The following is an 18,311-nucleotide window of genomic DNA, read 5'->3' as shown; positions in this document are numbered from 1 at the left end:
TCACACACACTGCCCCACACTACCCCCACCATCACGCTCACCGCCACGCACTCCACCACCATCACACACACTGCCCCACACCACTCCCACTGTCACGCTCACCCCCACACATTCCACCACCCTCACACACACTACCCCACACCACCCCCACCGTAACGCTCACCCCCACACATTCCACCATCGTTAGACACGCTGGCCCACACCACCCTCACCGTCACGCTCAACCCCACTCACTTCACCACACTCACACACACTGCCCCACACCACCCTCACCATCAAGCTCACCCCCACACACTCCACCACCATCGCACACACTGCCCCACACCACCCTCACCGTCACGCTCACCACCACACACTCCACTACCCTCACACACATTGCCCCACACCACTCCCAGACACACCACCACCATTACACACACATCCCACACCCCCAGACACACCACCACCATTACACACACATCCCACACCACCACCACCGTCACGCTCTCCCCCATACACTCCACCACCATCACACACACTGCCACACACCACCCTCACTGTCACGCTCACCCCCACACACTCCACCACCGTCACACACACTGCCCCACACCACCCTCACTGTCACGCTCACCACCACACACTCCACTACCCTCACACACACTGCCCCACACCACTCCCACCGTCATGGTCACACCCACACACTGCCCCACATTCACACACATTGCCCCACACCATTCCCACCGTCACGCTCACCCCCACATACGGCCCCACACTCATACACATTGCCCCACACCACACCCACCGTTACGCTCACACCCACACACTTCACCACCCTCACACACACTGCTCCACACCACTCCCACCGTCACACACAGCACCACACACTGCCCCACACTCACACACACTGCCCCACACCAGCCTCACCGTCATGCTCACACCCACACACACAACCACCATCACACACACTGCCCCACACCACTCTCACCGTCACGCTCACCCCCACACACTCCACCACCATCACACAAACTGCCCCACACCACCCCCACCGTCACGCTCAGCCCCACACACTCCACCACCATCACACACATTGCCACACACCACTCTCACCGTCACGCTCACCCCCACAAACTCCACCACCCTCACACACACTGCCCCACACCACTCCCACCGTCACGCTCACACCCACACACTGCCCCACATTCACACACATTGCCCCACACCACTCCCACCGTCACGCTCACCCCCACATACGGCCCCACACTCATACACATTGCCCCACACCACCCCCACCGTTACGCTCACACCCACACACTCCACCACCATCACACACACTGCCCCACACCACTCCCACCATCACACACAGCAGCACACACTGCCCCACACTCACACACTGCCCCACACCAGCCTCACCGTCATGCTCACACCCACACACTCAACCTCCATCACACACACTGCCACACACCACCCTCACCGTCACGCTCACCCCCACACACTCCACCACCGTCACACACACTGCCCCACACCACCCTCACTGTCACGCTAACCCCCACACCCTCCACCACCATCACACACACTGCCACACACCACTCCCCACAGCACACAGGAATTGCCAAAACATTGGGGGATATACATCAATGTCTTTTGATAATCTAGTTTTCTCATTTTTCACATCTCCAAATCTATACCCTCTCTCTGGTTCTCTCTTTGCACCTAGTTAAGAAATCCACTAATTACCTCGAGCGCGGGAGTCCTCCATTTTTGTATTTGAACGGTAGGGTGGGCGCTTGAAACAGGGGCCTGCCGTAAGCGTTGAGTCACTGATCTGTGCTTTTACATTTTAAGTCAGAGAGCAGAGGTTTCTGGGAAAGGAGAGATATCCTTTTTTTTATTTTTGTTCAGCTATATAAGTCAATGTTCTCTCAACCCGAGACGTTAACATTTTAGGGCCTCCCACCCAACCCCCTCCTCCAACCTTAAAGACCAGGGACATATCAGGTCGGCATCACTTCGTTTTTACTTTGTGAAAAGCGAACTAGCAGGAATGGCAGTGCAGGGAGTGCTATGTTCCTCCTGCATGATGTTTGAGGTGAGGGACACCATTAGTGTCCCATCCAAGTACATCTGCAGGAAGTGCACCTTACTCTCACTCCTCCAAGTCCGTAGTCGGGAACTGGAGCGGGAGCTGGATGAATTTTGGATCATTCGGGAGACAGAGACTGTGATATAAAAGAGTTACAGGCAAGTATTACTCCTAGGCACGTAGAAAGCTGGGCGACTGTTCGAAGGGGGAAAACAGTCAGGGGAGGGATCCCCTGTGGTCGTTGCCCTGAAAACGCGTATACCGTTTTAGATACTTTTGACGGGGACAACTTTCCAAGGGTGTGCAGTGTGGCCCAGGTCTCTGGCACATAGCCTGTCCCTGTTGCACAGAAGGGAAGGAGGGAAAGTAGGAGAGCGTTAGTCATTGGGGACTCGATAGTTAGAGGTTCAGATCTGTTTATTGGGAACAAACGAGAATCACGGATGGTGTGTTGCCTCCCAGGTGCCATGGTCTGTGATGTCTTGGATCGTATCTTTGGGGTCTGAAGGGAGAGGGTGACCAGCCTCATGTCATGGTCCATGTAAGTACAAACGATATAGATAGAAAGAGGGAAAGGGATATAAGTGCAGGATTTCAGCGACATAGGGTGGAAGCTGAGAGCTAAAAAAAAACAGAGTTGTTATCATTGGTTTGTGTTACCCGTGCCAAATTTTAGCGAGGCAAGGAACAGGAGAGATATCAGCTGAACACGTGGTTGCAATGATGGTGCAGGAGGGAGGGTTTCCGGTACTTTGATAATTGATGCTCATTTTGGGGAAGGTGGGACCGATACAAACAGGATGGCTTTTATTGAACCAAGGGGTATTAATATCCTGGGTGGGAAATATGCTGATGCTTTTCGGGTGATGGGAACCTGAGGTGTAGTTGCAATGCACAGGAGGATGAGAGTAGGGAGGACAGGGACAGGATTTCACGGTCACAGGAATGTGCGGGCAGACAGCAAATTGGCTTGAAGTGTGTCTACTTCAGTGCCAGAAGTATCTGAAATAAGGTCATGTTTCGGAGATGTCGGTGTTGGACTGGGGTGTACAAAGTTAAAAATCACACAACACCAGGTTAGAGTCCAACAGGTTTAATTGGAAGCACACTAGCTTTCGGAGCGACGCTCCTTCATCAGGTGATTATGGAGGGCTCGATTGTAACATAGAATTTATAGGAAAAATTAGCAGTGTAATGTAACTGAAATTATACATTGAATAATTGATTGTCTGTTAAGCCTTTCATCTGTTAGAATACAGTGATAGTTTCACTTCTTTCATGTGTAAATCACAAAAGCCTTTTTTTAAAGTTGCATTCTCGGGTTAGCTGTTAACAATGGTGATAGCTAGACAATATGTTGAAGGTGTTAGCCCCCTGTGTTCTCTGTCTAGATTGATTTTTGATTCCAATCTAAAAAGTGAGATAACAGAGTTTTACATAAATTCATGCAGTTTTTGTGCTCAGAGTTCTACATGAATGTTTGTAGTTTTGAGCAAACTACATGTAGTATATGTGTGCATGTGTGTCTTTGTCTGTCTGTGTGTGTGTGTCTGTCTGGGGTGGGGGTTGTGAGTGTGAGAAAGTGTGTGTTTGTGTGTGTGTAGTGAGTGCAGAGTGTCTTCAGTCTGTGAGGGGGTGCATGTGTGGGAGTGTGTGTGTCTGTAAGGGTGTGTGTGGGTGTCTGTGTGTGCGTCTGTGTGTACCTGTGTCGGTGTGCATGTGAGAGTGTGTGTGTTGGAATATCTGTGTGTGTGTGTGTGTGTAGTGCAATGGTGATCACCTGTAATGTGACATGAACCCAAGGTCCCGGTTGAGGCCCTCCCTATGGGTACCGAACTTAGCTATTAGCCTCTGCTCGGCCACTTTCCTGAAATAAGGTGTTTGAGCTTGAAGCATGGGTTGGTACTTGGAACCTCGATGTTGTGGCCATTTCGGAGACATGGATAGAACAGGGTGAGGAATGGATGTTGCAGGTTCCAGTGTTTAGATATTTCATTTAGGACAGACAAGGTGGTAAACGTGTGGTGGGGGGGGGGGGGGGGGGGGAAGTGGGGCGGGGGTAGTGTGGCCTTGTTAGGCAAGGATATTATAACGGTGGCTGAGAGAACTTCTGACGAGGACTTTCTACTGAGGTGGTGTGTGATGAGGTTACAAACAGGAGAGGAGAGGTCACACGAATTGGAGGTTTTTTATACGCCTCTGCATAGTTCCAGGGAGGTGGAAGAGAGGATTAGCAAAATTATTCTCGGTAGGAGTAAAAGCAACAGGGTGGCCATTATGGGGGACTTTAAATTCCCCAACAGTGACTGGAAATGCTATAACACTAGTACGTCCGAATGGATCAGCTTTTGTCCAATGTGTACAGTAGGGTTTCCTGACGCAGTATGTCGAAGGGCCGACAAGAGGGGAGGCCACACTGGATCTAGTGCTTGTTAATGAACAAGGTCAAATGTTTCATTAGTTGTAGGTCAGCACTTTGGAGTGAGTGACTATAATTCAGTTACGTTTAGATTAGCGATGGAAAGGGACAGGTACATGTAACAGGTCGAGAGTTGTCGATGGGGCAAAGGCAATTATAATGAGATTAGGCAAGAATTAGGATGCATAAAATGGGGTCGCAAAATGCAGGGGATGCAAACAATGGAAAGGTGGAGCTGGTTTAAAAGAACAAATATTGTCTGTCCTTGAAACATACGTCCCTGTCAGGCAGGGAGCAAGTGATAAGGTAAGTGTACTACAGAAATTGCATCTTTTGTTATGCAGAAGAAGGAGGCTTATGTGATGATTCAGATGAGGCGATGGAGCGTTACAGATCAGAAAGTAAGGATTTAAAGAGACAGTTAAGAAGAGCAAAAAGAGGACACGAGCAGCCTTTAGAAAATAGAATAAAAGAGAACCCTACAGCTTTCTATCGGAATGTGAGAAATAAAAGGATGATTAGGGTAGGAATAGGACCAGTCAAAGACAGAAGTGGGAATTTGAGTGTGGACCCTGCAGTGATTGGAGAGGTGCTAAACGAACATTTCTGATCAGTTTTCACTCATGAAAAGGAGAATATTGTAGAGGAGAAAACTGAGGTACGACATATTAGACTAGAAAGGATCGAGGTTAATTACGAACCGGTGTTACCAATTATAGAAGGGATAAAAATAGAGGAAGTCCCCTGGGCCGGATGAGATTTATCTGAGGATTCTCTGGGAAGCTAGGAAGGAGATAGCAGAGCCTTTGGTTTTTATATTTGAGTAGCCATTGTCCACAGGTTTAGTACCAGATGACTGGAGATAGGCAAATATTGTGTGCTTGTTCAAGAAGAGCAGTAGAGATTACCCACGTGATTATAGACAAGTGAGCCTTACTTCTGTTGTAGGAAAAGCTTTGGAAATCTTTATAAGAGGTAAGATTCATTATCATCTAGCAAGAAACAATTTGATTTCAGACAGTCAACATGTTTTCGTCAAGGGCAGGTCGTGTCTCACAAACCTCATTGAGATGTTTGAGAGGGTGACTAAGCATGTTGATGAGGCTAGGCCAGTTGACGTGCTATACATGGACTTCAGTAAAGCCTTTGATAAGGTTCCATATGGGAGGCTGTTGGGGAAAATGCAGAGGTATGGAATTGAGAGTGATTTGGCAGTTTGGATTAGAAACTGGCTTTCTATAAGTAATGGTTTTTGGAAAATATTCAGCCTGGAGTCCGGTTACTGTTGGTGTGCCACAAGGGTATGTTTTGGGACCACTGTTGTTTGTCATTTTTTATAAATGACTTAGACGCAGACATAGGTGGATAGATTAGTAAATTTGCAGATGACACTAAAGTGGGTGGAGTAGTGGACAGTGTGGAAGAATGTTGCAGGTTGCAGGGACTTGGATAAACTGCAGAATTGGGATGAGAAGTGGCAAATAGAGTTCAGTGCAGCTAAATGTGAGGTGATGCACTGTGGGAAGAATAACAGGAAGGCACAGTACTGGTTCAATGGATAGATTCTTGGTAGTGTGGATGTGCAGAGGGATCTTGGTGTCCATGTACATAAATCCCTGAATGTTGCCACCCAGGTGGATAGTACTATTAAGAATAAATACGGTGTGTTAGGTTTCATTTGTAGATGGATTGAATTTCTGAACCGAAATACCAAGCTGCAACTATTCAAAACACTGGTGTGGCCACACTTAGAATATTGTGTACAGCTCTGGTCCCCATATTTAAGAAGGATGTGGAAGAATTGGAATAGGTGCAGAGGAGATTTACCAGGATGTTATCTGTTCTGGAAGGAATGTCATATGAGGAAAATCTGAGAGACTTGCATCTGTTCTCATTGGAAGAAGTAGGCTAAGAGGGGATGTGATAGAGATATACAAGATGTTCAGAGGATTAGATAGGGTAGATAATGAAGTATTTTCCCTAGTATGATGACATCAGCTTGTACGAGGGGGCATAACAACAAATTGAGGGGTGATAGATTTAAGACAGATATCAGAGGCAGGTTCTTGATGCAGAGAGTGGTAAGGACGTGGAATGCCCTACCTGCTAATGTAGCCAATTTAGCCACATTAGGGAGATTTAAACAATCCTTAGATAAGCAAATGGATGATGATGGGATAGTGTAGGGGAATGAGCTGAGAACAATTCACAGGTCGGCGCAAAATAATAGGCCGAAGGGCCTGTTCTGCGCTGTATTGTTCTATGTTCTACGTTCTACAAATCTTGCTCTGATGTGTCTTGCCAAAATGCAACACCTCACATTTATCAAAAATATTCTCCATTTGCCCCTCCTCAGCTCACCTAATTATGATCCCATTGTATCCTGAGATATCATTCTTCATTGTCGACTACACCACCAAATCGGAATTATCTACAAACCTACTGACCATACTTCATATATTCAAATGCAAATGATTTGTATAAGTGACAAAAGGCAGTGGACCCACGATTGATCTTTGCAGCACGCCACTGGTCACAGGTCTCCAAGTTTAATGAACAAATGTCCACTGTCACGTCCTGTCTCCAATATTCAAGATAATTATGTATCTGAATGGCGAGCTCTCCCTGGATTCCAGGCAGTCTAACCTTGCTAACCAGTCTACCATGTAGAACATTTTCGTTTTCGAACTGAATTCCATAATGACAACAGCCATTTCCCTGCCTTCATCAACCATCCTCATCACTTCCTCAAAACGTTCCACCAAGTGAGACATGATTTGCAACCTACAAAGCCCTCTTCAGTCCTTGTCTTTGCAAATGCATATACATCCTTTCCCTCAAAATCCCCTCCAACAATTTAGTCACCATTGACGTCAGGCTCACCGGCCTATAGTTACACGGAATGTCTAAAATAATGACATCATGTTATCAGCCCTCCAGTCTTTTGTCACCTCACCTGTGGAAATGAACAATAGAAATATATCAGCAAAGGGCTGAGCAATCTTTTTCCTAGCTTCCCACTAACTTCTGGGATCCAACTGATCAGGTCCCAGGGATTTGTTCACCTTTTGTGTGTGTTTAAAATGTCTATCACTTCTCATTGCAATATAGACACTTTGCAAGATATCACTATGTATTTTTTCATTCTCTCGCTCTTATAACCTCTGCCTCATAAAATACTGAGGAAAAATACTTGTTTAGTATCCCTCCCATCTCCTGTAGTTCCACAAATAGGAAGCCTTATTTACCTTGAAGGGTCCCTATTCTCTCCCTAGTTAATCTTTTGCCATGAAACGATTTGTACAATTTCTTCAATGCTTTCGTTAACCCTAATTCTAAAGCCATCTAATGTCCACATTTTTTCTGGCCCGATTTCCGAGTTGACTATACACTTACTGTCCTCATACTCCTCTCAGGATTCACTTTAATGATTACATCAGGACATTCCTATTCATAGCTACTTTAAAACTGATAGTTACTGTATAAAAGACTTGAAAAGATAAATAAACTCTTCTTGTCCCTCTGTTATAGGCTCGCGGGGTTAAATGGCCACCTCCTGCCCCTTTGTAACAGGCTGGAGAAGCTGAATTGCCTCGTCCTGTCCCTCTGTACTCGACTCAAGACGCTGAATGCCCTCTTCCTATCCCTCTATAACACACTCGAGAGGCTGAATGTCGTCATTTTACCCCTCTATAATACATTTGAGAGGTCAAATGACCTCCTCGTATCCCTGTGTAACAGACACGAGACATTAAATGACACAGCAACCTGTGGATTACGAGCAGCCAGTAAACTGAGATCCATCCCTTCTCAGTTACAGAAACACAAACAACACAATGTACTCCAGGTGCCCTCTCAGTAACACGCCATACAGCTGCAGCGAGACATGTCTTTGTTTTGAATGATTCTGTCGGAAAAATGTGTAATAATCCAACTTTCCACCTTTTCAAGTAGCACAGGCTAATATGGGGTGAATGGCCTTTTCCTATCCCTCTGTAAGCGGCCCATAGGGGCAGAATTGCTTCAGTCTGTTTCTGAGCAGGAGTCTCAATGGTCTGTCTCAAGGTTATGAAAGGATTTGATAACAGGGCACTTAAAACCAGGAGTAGCCTCACACTGGTCAATAAGTATCGTACTTTGGGTTAAGGGATCGAGAAATTTGCCAACCTGACTTTGCTTATGCAGTCGATCTGTTATTTTTTAACTGTCTCCTTTCATTAAAAAATGAGGAACATATATAGACCCCTGCAGCGTTCTGTTTATACTCTCATATTCAAGGACAAAAAAAATGATTAAAAAGATTGAACGATTTATGGTGCATTCCTCAGCAACACTTATCCATTCCATTCAAACCCAGTAAATATTCCCTTTTATAGTGATATGAAAAGTGATGCAAGGAACTGGCTAAGTGAGCCTGTTTGTTTAGTGACTGTGATTAATGCCAGTCTCCATAGATTCTAATTATCCCAGTGGAAGGTTTCCATCTTTCAGTGATAAATGGGCACGTTCAATGCGATGTCCCATAGTATGAGCAGGAGAATCACCAACAGCACTGACAGGGATCCACAGCTCCAGAGAAAGAGGGTGATGAGACGTCAGAATCTGAGAACATCAAACTGGAAAGTTCCAGCAATGGATCAGAATCTGAAAACATTATACTGGGATGTTCCAACAATGGATCAGAATCTGAGGACATGAGACTGGAATTTTCTAAGAATAGATCCGAATCTGAGAACATTAGACTGGAATATTCCAACAAGAGACAGGGGTTTATCAGATTATATTTGGTACCTTTCTGCAATTGATTGGTTGTAATTACAATTGCGGATCTATTTCGCTCTTCTCATTATTCAACATTATTATTATCCTTTCCTATATATCTTTGGTGTCCCTGGTAAGTGTCACTGTCCAGATATTTTTTTCTCTATAAATCAGTTATGACTGTATTACTGTTATTTCATATAGTCTAAACTTCTTGCAACTACTATTGTTCCTGTTGAAACTCTGAATCCAGATATTCACTCTACAGGCCACTACTAACTATTTCAATGAGCGTATTTAATTACTATCTCCCTCTCTGCTCTGGCAGTGTTACTCGTGGCTCTCTATGTTGACCTACTCAGTTTCAGTGGAGAAACACAATGTCTTTGCTATTTAAATATAAAGGGCATGGAGGTGACTGTCTAATGTTCTGGTTAGAAACTCCACTTCCTTTCACTGTTTCCATACCATCCCTCGTGAATGTCTGTTGTTGAAGCAGACGAGTCATAATTGTGGGTGATCCTTTTGACCATGAACTGATTCCTGACACCATGCCCTGACCATTTCTAACTTGAAATACTCACTACTCCAGAATATATCTCACTGGCTTATTCCATCTGCTGTTTGAATCTTGTGCTATGAAATACAGTTTAATGAAGCAATTAATCTGCTGCTGACGCTCCGGCTTCAAACCTGCAGAAGCAATTCTGATTCGAAATTACACAAAACTCCCATCCATCTTTCCTTCATATGCACCTGGATGCATATTGCTATTGTGTCTGTCAATGCCTTTATTTTACTGCCTGTTCCTGTCTTTAATGTAAATCTCTCTCTGTCCCTCTGTATCTTTCCCTGCCCTTGGTTTCTGGCTGCCTTGTGTATCGATTGCTGGCATTGTCGAGCTGAGAAATAATGAAATAGTGTGTGTCAGGCTGTTGTTCACTTCCCGCTGTGTCCCTATTTATGGTCCATGGACAAGGAGGTTTCAGAAGCTTTGAGATACGTATTTGTAACTTGGTCCGTACCCATTTTTGAGTTGAAAAATGCGGTGCTGGAAAAACACAGCAGGCCAGACAGTATCCGAGGAGCAGGAGAATCGACATTTTGTGCAGGAATGAGGCTGTTGTGCGAAGCGGGCTGAGATAAAAGTTAGGGCGGAGGGAATTTGGGAGAGGGGCGCTGGGAATATGATAGGTGGAAGGAGGTGAGGGTGAAGGTGATAGGCTGGAAAGGGGGTGGGGCGGAGAGGTCGGTAAGAAGATTGCAGGTCAAGAGGACGGTGCTGAATCCGAGGGTTGGAACTGAGATGAGGTGGGGGGAGGGAAAATGAGGAAGCTGGAGAAAACTACATTCATCCCATGTGGTTGGAAGTTTCCTAGGCGGAAGATGAGGCGCTCTTCCTCCAGGCGTCATGTGACCAGGGTCTGGCGATGGAGGAGGCCAAGGACCTGCATGTCATTGGCGGACTTGGAGGGGGAGCTAAAGTTTTCCGCCACGGTACGGTTGGGTTGGTCGGTGCCGGTGTCCCAGAGGTGTTCCATGAAACGTTCGGCAAGTAGATGGTCTGTATCCCCAATGCAGATGAGACCACATCGGGTGCAGTGGATATAGTAATTGATGTGTGTGGAGGTGCAGCTGAATTTGCGACAGGAGGCTTCGGATTTTTTGCAGGTACAGGATGTCCTGGTTGGGTCCAAATTGTGTTGGTTGGAATGTAGTCCGGAGTCCATGTGGGGTCAGTTGGTTCCGTAGGCAGGTGCTAAGGAAAGAGATGTGGCTGGAGTAGTGAGTTTGTCTCAGGACGTGGCTGAATATCTTGAAGGTAGAGGAGGTGACCTGGGGGGTGCAGTGAGAGAGGGACTCACTGAGATCCTTGTAGAGGGAGGAGGGGAGCTTCTTCAAGGTAGGCATCCTTGCAAGAGGATTCACAGTAGGTCAAGATCAACTAGGAAAAAGTGAGGACTGCAAATGCTGGAGACCAGAGTTGAAAAATGTGGTGCTGGACAACACAGCAGGCCAGGCAGCATCCAAGGAGCAGGAAAATCGACGTTTCGGGCATAAGCCCTTCTTCAGGAATGAGGCTGGTGTGCCAAGCGGGCTGAGATGAAAGGTAGGCGGAAGGAATTTGGGGGAGGGGCACTGGGAATACCATAGGTGAAAGGAGGTGAGGGTGAGGGTGATAGACCGGAGAGGGGATTTCCCCTCCCTCCACCTTACCTCAGTTCCAACCCTGGGATTCAGCACTGCCCTCTTGACATGCAATCTGCTTCCCGACCTCTCCAGCCTATCCTTCCACCTGTCGTATTCCCAGCGCCCCTCCCCCAAATTCCCTCCCCTAACTTTTATCTCAGCCCGCTTGGCACACCAGCCTCATTCCTGAAGAAGGGCTTATGCCCGAAACGTCGATTCTCCTGCTCCATGGATGCTGCCTGGCAGGCTGTGTTTTACCAGTACCACATTTTTCAACTCTGGTACTCCAGAGTTATTCAATAAGAATTCTTTGGGTGCAGAAGAAGTGAAGTTGTGGGTTTTATAAAAGGTAAACAGGGCAACGTGTTGGAATTGGCAGACAAGCTGGAGTTGGGGCTACGTTTGTCTGTGCGAACATTTGAGATAATTTCAGCTATAGCTCGGTGATTAAATTTGGTGGAACCGCCATCAGAATCTTTGGAAATGGCTAGAATTCAATTTGAAATGAGGCGCCTTGAACATGAGAAGGAATTGAAACAGTTTGAATTATGACGAAAAGTAGAAATAAAAGAAAAGGAAATGAAGAAGAAAGAGAGAAAATGAGAGAAGAAAAGCAGAGAGTTTCAACTTCAAAAGTTCGCAATTAGAGAGGAAAGTTGACATAGAAGGCGGAGATGAAGGTAAATGGTCGGCTTCATGCGGAGAATAGTGAGGATGAGCAACGCTATAGTAGACAAAAATCTGATGGGGATCAGTTTAGATACATCCAGGAATTGCCTAACTTTGATGAGATGAATGGGCAAGTCTGTTTAATTTCATGTGAGAAAGTGGCTAAACAAATGCAGTGGCAAGTGACTATGTGGATTTAGTTGATCCAAACAAAGCTGATAGATATTTACATCCCTATCGGAGGAGATATCTGGCCAGTTTGAGGAGGTGAAGAAAGCCATCTGAAGTGCATATGTGCTTGTGCCAGAATCCTACATACAGTGTTTCAAGAATCTAAGAAGTGCCCTTGGTTAAACGTACGTTGAGTTTAAAAGGATCAAACAAAGTGATTTTGAAAGATGGGTAAGGGTATTAAAAACAAAGCAAACCTATGATACTCTTAGAGAGATTCTTATTTTGGAGAAGCTTCCTGCAGTCGTGATAACTCGTTTGGAAGAGCAGAGAGTTGCAATGCCAAGCACAGAAGCTGAAATGGCTGATAATGATGATTTGGTTCAGAAGTTAAAGTTTGGCTGGTGTGAGGAATTGAGAAGAATGTGCGATACCTTCTTAAAACATATACTTGTGAGAGAAAGGTTTACTGCCATAGGCCAGGAGTAGCAGATAAAGTGGTTACAGCATTAAGAGGTACAGAAACGTGTAATTATTTTATGCTCAGCCATGAGGAGATGTGTCATTCAGAAGGACTATTGGAGAGATGAAAAGTCCTCCATCATGTAATGTGATGTTGGAGGGTCCAATGGAAACATCAAGAGATTTATTCCACAATGGGGAAGGAGGCCTTGAACTTGTTGTTGGCGTTTCAACATTTCAGCATTTATATTGCGAATAACGTGTCTGAGACAAAGTTTTATCACTGGTCGTGACCCCTTAAAGTTTTTGGATAAATTTAGTGAGAAAAAGTGCCAGCCTGTTTCGATAGAGCTTATTATTGCTGCCATTCAATTTGAAATTATATAGTTGACAGAACGAGAAAACCTAGTTGTGAACGTTTGTATGTTTAGAGCCAATGGTAATATATATACATTGCAGTTTACTAATAGGGGATGATTAGGAGGTCTAAAATGAATCCATCTTTGTATATTGATGAAACATTATATTTAAGATGAAGTTGTGAGGATACTGTCACTTTAAAAAAAGTTATTTTTCTCTTTTTTTGAAGAGAGGTTTTAAATGGAAAAGGTGAAGAATTGCTGTCTGAAAACAGTTTAAGTCAATAACTGAGGAGGCTTTTAGGTTTCATTAAAATGGTGGTAACAATGGAAGGGCAGTGGGCACCTCTCCCAGACCAGGGTTTCTTGTTGTGTTTTTAGCTGCAGTATTCAGAAGCTTGGAATGTTTGGAAGTTTCAGTGCATGATCCCTACCTGCTATTGTTTCAGATCTTTGTAGCTGCCGTTTCTTCCTGCATCAGAAAACTGCTGTAAGGATCTGTATTTGAATATATCTTTGTGCCAAGCGGTGTATACCAATAAACTACGGTATCTATTGTTTGTGTAAGTGTTCCAACATATAAGCTGTCTCAAATTGTTATTTTCTTTGATTGTATTTTAGCGAAAGCATTTGAATAGATTATCTTTTGCTTAATGTCAAGTGGTGTGTCCAGTCACAACATAACTAGAACGCACAGTTCACATCTATGTTTAAATTAAGGAAATGTTTGGGTCTAAGCGGCCTTCTTAAAGTATTTTGACGGGTTCTGGTCTGGTCCATATCACTTGTATCACGAGGGGCTTCTGAATAACTCCTGTTATTGAAACATTAATGGACGGGCTGGGGATGGTTTGATGAAGGTTGTGCTGTGAGCTGCCCCAGACATTCAGGGACGCCTGAGAATTTGATGACCCAATTCTGAAAATGGAGCATGTGGACTGTAGTTACAGCATCAAGGTCTGCAACATGAACACCAAATGGAGCAGTGGCTGCAGAGTGGGGAAGCTCTGAAACCACGGAGTGAGTGTGTGTGGGCAAAGGGATCGGCTGAACCCACCCGGTTTTTCCAGAAACAGCTTCCCAACCTCCACCTAACCAAGAGCAGAGTGTGAGGGGACACTGACTGAACGGGGAACTGGTCACATAGCAGTGTCATCTCCTTCAACGTGACCTGCAGCTTCACACCAGGGTGAGGATGGTGGTGCCAGTGGCTCTTAAAGTCACAGTTTTATTCAGTTTCTATGATCCAGAACTTCGCGGGCAGGAGTAGGTGACATATCCATCGTCTCCCAGCATCTCAGCATCAATGTCACCATTCGGTGACGGAGGATGTATATGGTGGATGAGGTAAATACATTCTTTCTTCCTCAGCAGGGAGCAGCCGGGTGTATCACTGTTTTCCCAGGATATTATGATTCCCGATGGTGTGCCTGGCTCTGCAGGGTCCCCATGGCAATGCAGTGAGGTAGCGGAACTGAAGGAGCTCTCACTCCATTAACGTTGCAGTGTGCCCATGCACAGTATATCATGTTGGTGAATATCCACTGTCATGGCAGCAGTAACAGCCTCTTCATTCAGAAGCAGTCAGCCATTCCCATCGTCTTCGGGTCTCCACTTACAAGAAATACATGTATTTTGGATAAAGGCTGTCCCCTTATTATACGTTTCAAAACACCATCCCCACCATCAATCAACGACATCAAAATATTCTATGTGTACAGAGAGCAATGGCATCACTTGGAGCATCAGGGAGCAGACGATCAGGGATGGAGCAAAACCTCCCATGTCTGAACGGGTCTGAGTGAACCCCCAGTACATAGTATCACTAAGTCCTGTAATTCATCTCCATTTCAGTAACATACTGCCTTCCGTTATTCCTTTAAATTAAATGGTAGGATATATCATTTTATATTTCACCTGCCAAACTATTATCGATTTCCTTTATCTCTGCATCTATTTGATGATTCTCCACCCTCTCTTGATAATTTAATCTCTTGCTTATCACATGGAGATCATCAAACTCAGTATCTGTATATCTGTTCCATCCATCTGATCATTGATATAGGTTGTAAGTAGTTGTGTGACCTCATTGGTTACGTTCTGTCAAACTGATTAAGACTGATTTATCCAGAGTGCCTGCTTCCAGTTTGATAACCAGTCTTCCCCCATTCCTGTGTAACACAGTCGAAGGGCTAAATAAGAACGAGGCGCATCAGTCAGCAATTCGTCCCTGGAGCCTGCTCGGTCATTGAATACGACATGATTGATGTCATCACGGCCTCAGTTCCACTTTCCTCCCATATCTCCATCCCAAATCTCTGATCTCTTATTGTAGATTGCGCCTATAAAAAATATCCACTCCACATCTACACTTTCAATTATTTTTAGCATTTTACAGAACTCAATAAGACCTCCTTTCATTCTTATAAACTCGAGAATACTGGCCTGAATTGCTCAATTTCTCTTCATAAGAAAAACGGTTCAGTGCTGGAATCAATCTAATGAACCTCTTCTGAATTGCCTCCAAAGCAAATACGTCCTTCTGAAAGGCACCTCAACTGTACTCCAGTTGCAGCCTCACTCATGCCTTGCATTGCTACAGCAACACTTCCCACCTTTCTACTCTATCCTTTTGCAAATAAACAATGAAATTATGTTTGCATTTCTCATTAATTTTGGTACCCGCATGCAAATTTTCTGTGATATGCAAGCAGACACTCAAATTCCTCTGCACCTAAGCACTTTGAGGTTTCTCTCCATTTAGATAATAACTTACATTTCTATTAAACTGGCCAGCTTGAATAATCCCACATTAATCCACTTTAATTGTAATTGCCAAATGTTGGCCCATTCACCCAACCTATCCATATTTAAATTTAAATCTCGTGCATCTTCATCCTGAAGTAATTTCCCACCAATGCTAGTGTCATCAGAAAATGTGGCTATAGCATTTTCTATCCCGTCAACCGAGTAATGATATCAATCACAAATCGTTGAGGCATGGATACTGAAATCTATGGTACCCAACCAGTTGCATTTGCAAAATGAAAATGACACATTTATTCCATCTTACTGCATTTTGTTGGGTTACCAATCCTTCATTCAAGCTAATAAATTACACCTAAACCCATGTTGTCTGATCTTACTGCTTACTCTTTGGAGAAGTGACATATCCGATGCCTTCTGGAAGACCACATGTATTCCCTTTCCAAGATTCCCACTATCCACCTTGTTTGTCACATCGTTACGAAACTCAAGCAAACAATTCAAACTCGATTTATCCTTTGTAAAACCATGTTGACTCTGATAGATTTTGGTTTGACTTTGCAAATGTCCTCAACAGTGTATTCTAATAATTTGCCTTAACTTACAATAGTTTATTGTTGCACTTTACTCCCTAATTTATACCATTATTATAAGTTGTTCCCTATCGAAAATCTTTACATTTTCTTTTAATTCCTGTTTAACGGGCACACTTTTTAAGAGATCTGCCCCAATTGCTGTGTGAAAGGCATGTGTGGCTGAATGCACTCTTCATCCTGCTGGTGTACAAAATTGGTGGGCTGATGTCTTTCTGGTTTTCCAATATTATCATCTCTATGGCCAGAATGACCTCCTCCGTTTGATGCGTTAGAGGGTTGGGGATATGGAATCTTCCTGGTGCCGTGTAACATTTTGAGGGGCTGTTGGGTCTCTCATATTTCTCCATACCAGGCTTGTGATAGTGAATGCAGTCTTCGTGCATCCCTGGGATGGGACCGAGGGAGTGATTGGTCTTCTCCTGTTCCCATACAACAGACATGTGTCTGAATTACTTGCCCCTCTCTCATGAAAAAGTCTCAGATAGTTTGTATCCTTATCCAATTCCCTTGCAACAGGCTACATGGGGCTGAGTGGCCTCCTGTTATCTCCAGTCGCCGTATAACCTCTTCCAGTTCCTATGTTACAGAATTGAGGAGGCTGAAGGGACTAGTCCTTTTGCTGTATAACAGGATACTTCTGCAGCATGGCCTACTCTATATCCAGTGTTATAGATTCGAGGGGCGGATTGGCCTCATCGTGGAACTGTATATCAGCCTCCAGAGGCTGAATAGCCTCGTCCTCTTCTGGTCTAACAGTGTCAAAGGCCAGAATATCCTTCTGCTGTTCCTGTGAAATGGGCTGGGGAACTGAATGGATTCCTCCATTATCTGTGTAAGTGCTTTCAGTTGTGGACTCCATTCCTGTCCTCTATGTTGAAGTAAGATCATCTTTCATTCTTGTAAACTCCAATGGCTATTGGATCAACCTGATCATTCTTTCCTTATAAGCTAACACCTTCATTTCAGCAATTGGTTGAGGGAACCATCTCTGAGCTGCTTCCAATATAACAACATCCTTTCTTCGTTGAGGAGACTAAGTCTGTAAGGAGAAAGTGAGGACTGCTGATGCTGGAGATCAGAGCAGAAAATGTGTTGCTGGAAAAGCGCAGCAGGTCAGGCAGCATCCACGGAACAGGAGAATCGACGTTTCGGGCATACGGCCTTCTTCAGGAATCCTGAAGAAGGGCTTACGCCCGAAACGTCGATTCTCCAGTTCCCTGAATGTTGCCTGACCTGCTGTGCTTTTCCAGCAACACATTTTCAGCTCAGCGAGACTAAATCTGTACACACTACTCCAAATGTGATCTCAATAATATCCAGTGCAGCAGCAACATACCTTTATCAGCCTGCTGGATTGTCCCCACCCAGGTTAGAGCGGTATCAGCTGTCTCGTGGAATGCACAGCATTGTTGAAAGATCATTGTCCTTCTCTACCCCACAAGCATAACGGGAGATCTGGAGAAAATCTCACAATGACGCTTGAGAAGAGCATAACTGATGTGTCGGGATGATCTATACCATTAATCTCCCCAGCGCTTATATCGCTCAGATTCCACAGAATATAGAAAGGTGGAGCATAAAAACACCAAGGAGAAGCAAATATTGATGGCAGTTATGTATCGAAGTGAAAGCTGCAATACAAATGCTGGGCATGTTATAAAACAGGAATGATATATGCACATTTGTGGGTAGTGCAGTAACAATATGCTGTTTAAATTATATATAAACTGTGTTAGACCCCAACTGAATGCTAATGCTGGGAAAAATGGATTTCATGAGCACGTGTGTGATGGCTTGAATTAACATTCTGTCGAGCACTGAGCTCGAGATCAGGTTATTTAGGAATTTGGGAAGGATGA

Source organism: Chiloscyllium plagiosum, unplaced genomic scaffold (genome assembly GCF_037043375.1).
Source record: "Chiloscyllium plagiosum isolate Xiang-an unplaced genomic scaffold, Cpla_swu_hap1 HiC_scaffold_29, whole genome shotgun sequence".
Taxonomy (NCBI): domain Eukaryota; kingdom Metazoa; phylum Chordata; class Chondrichthyes; order Orectolobiformes; family Hemiscylliidae; genus Chiloscyllium; species Chiloscyllium plagiosum.
The sequence above is the reverse complement of the archived record's forward strand: the minus strand, read 5'-3'. Positions refer to the sequence as shown.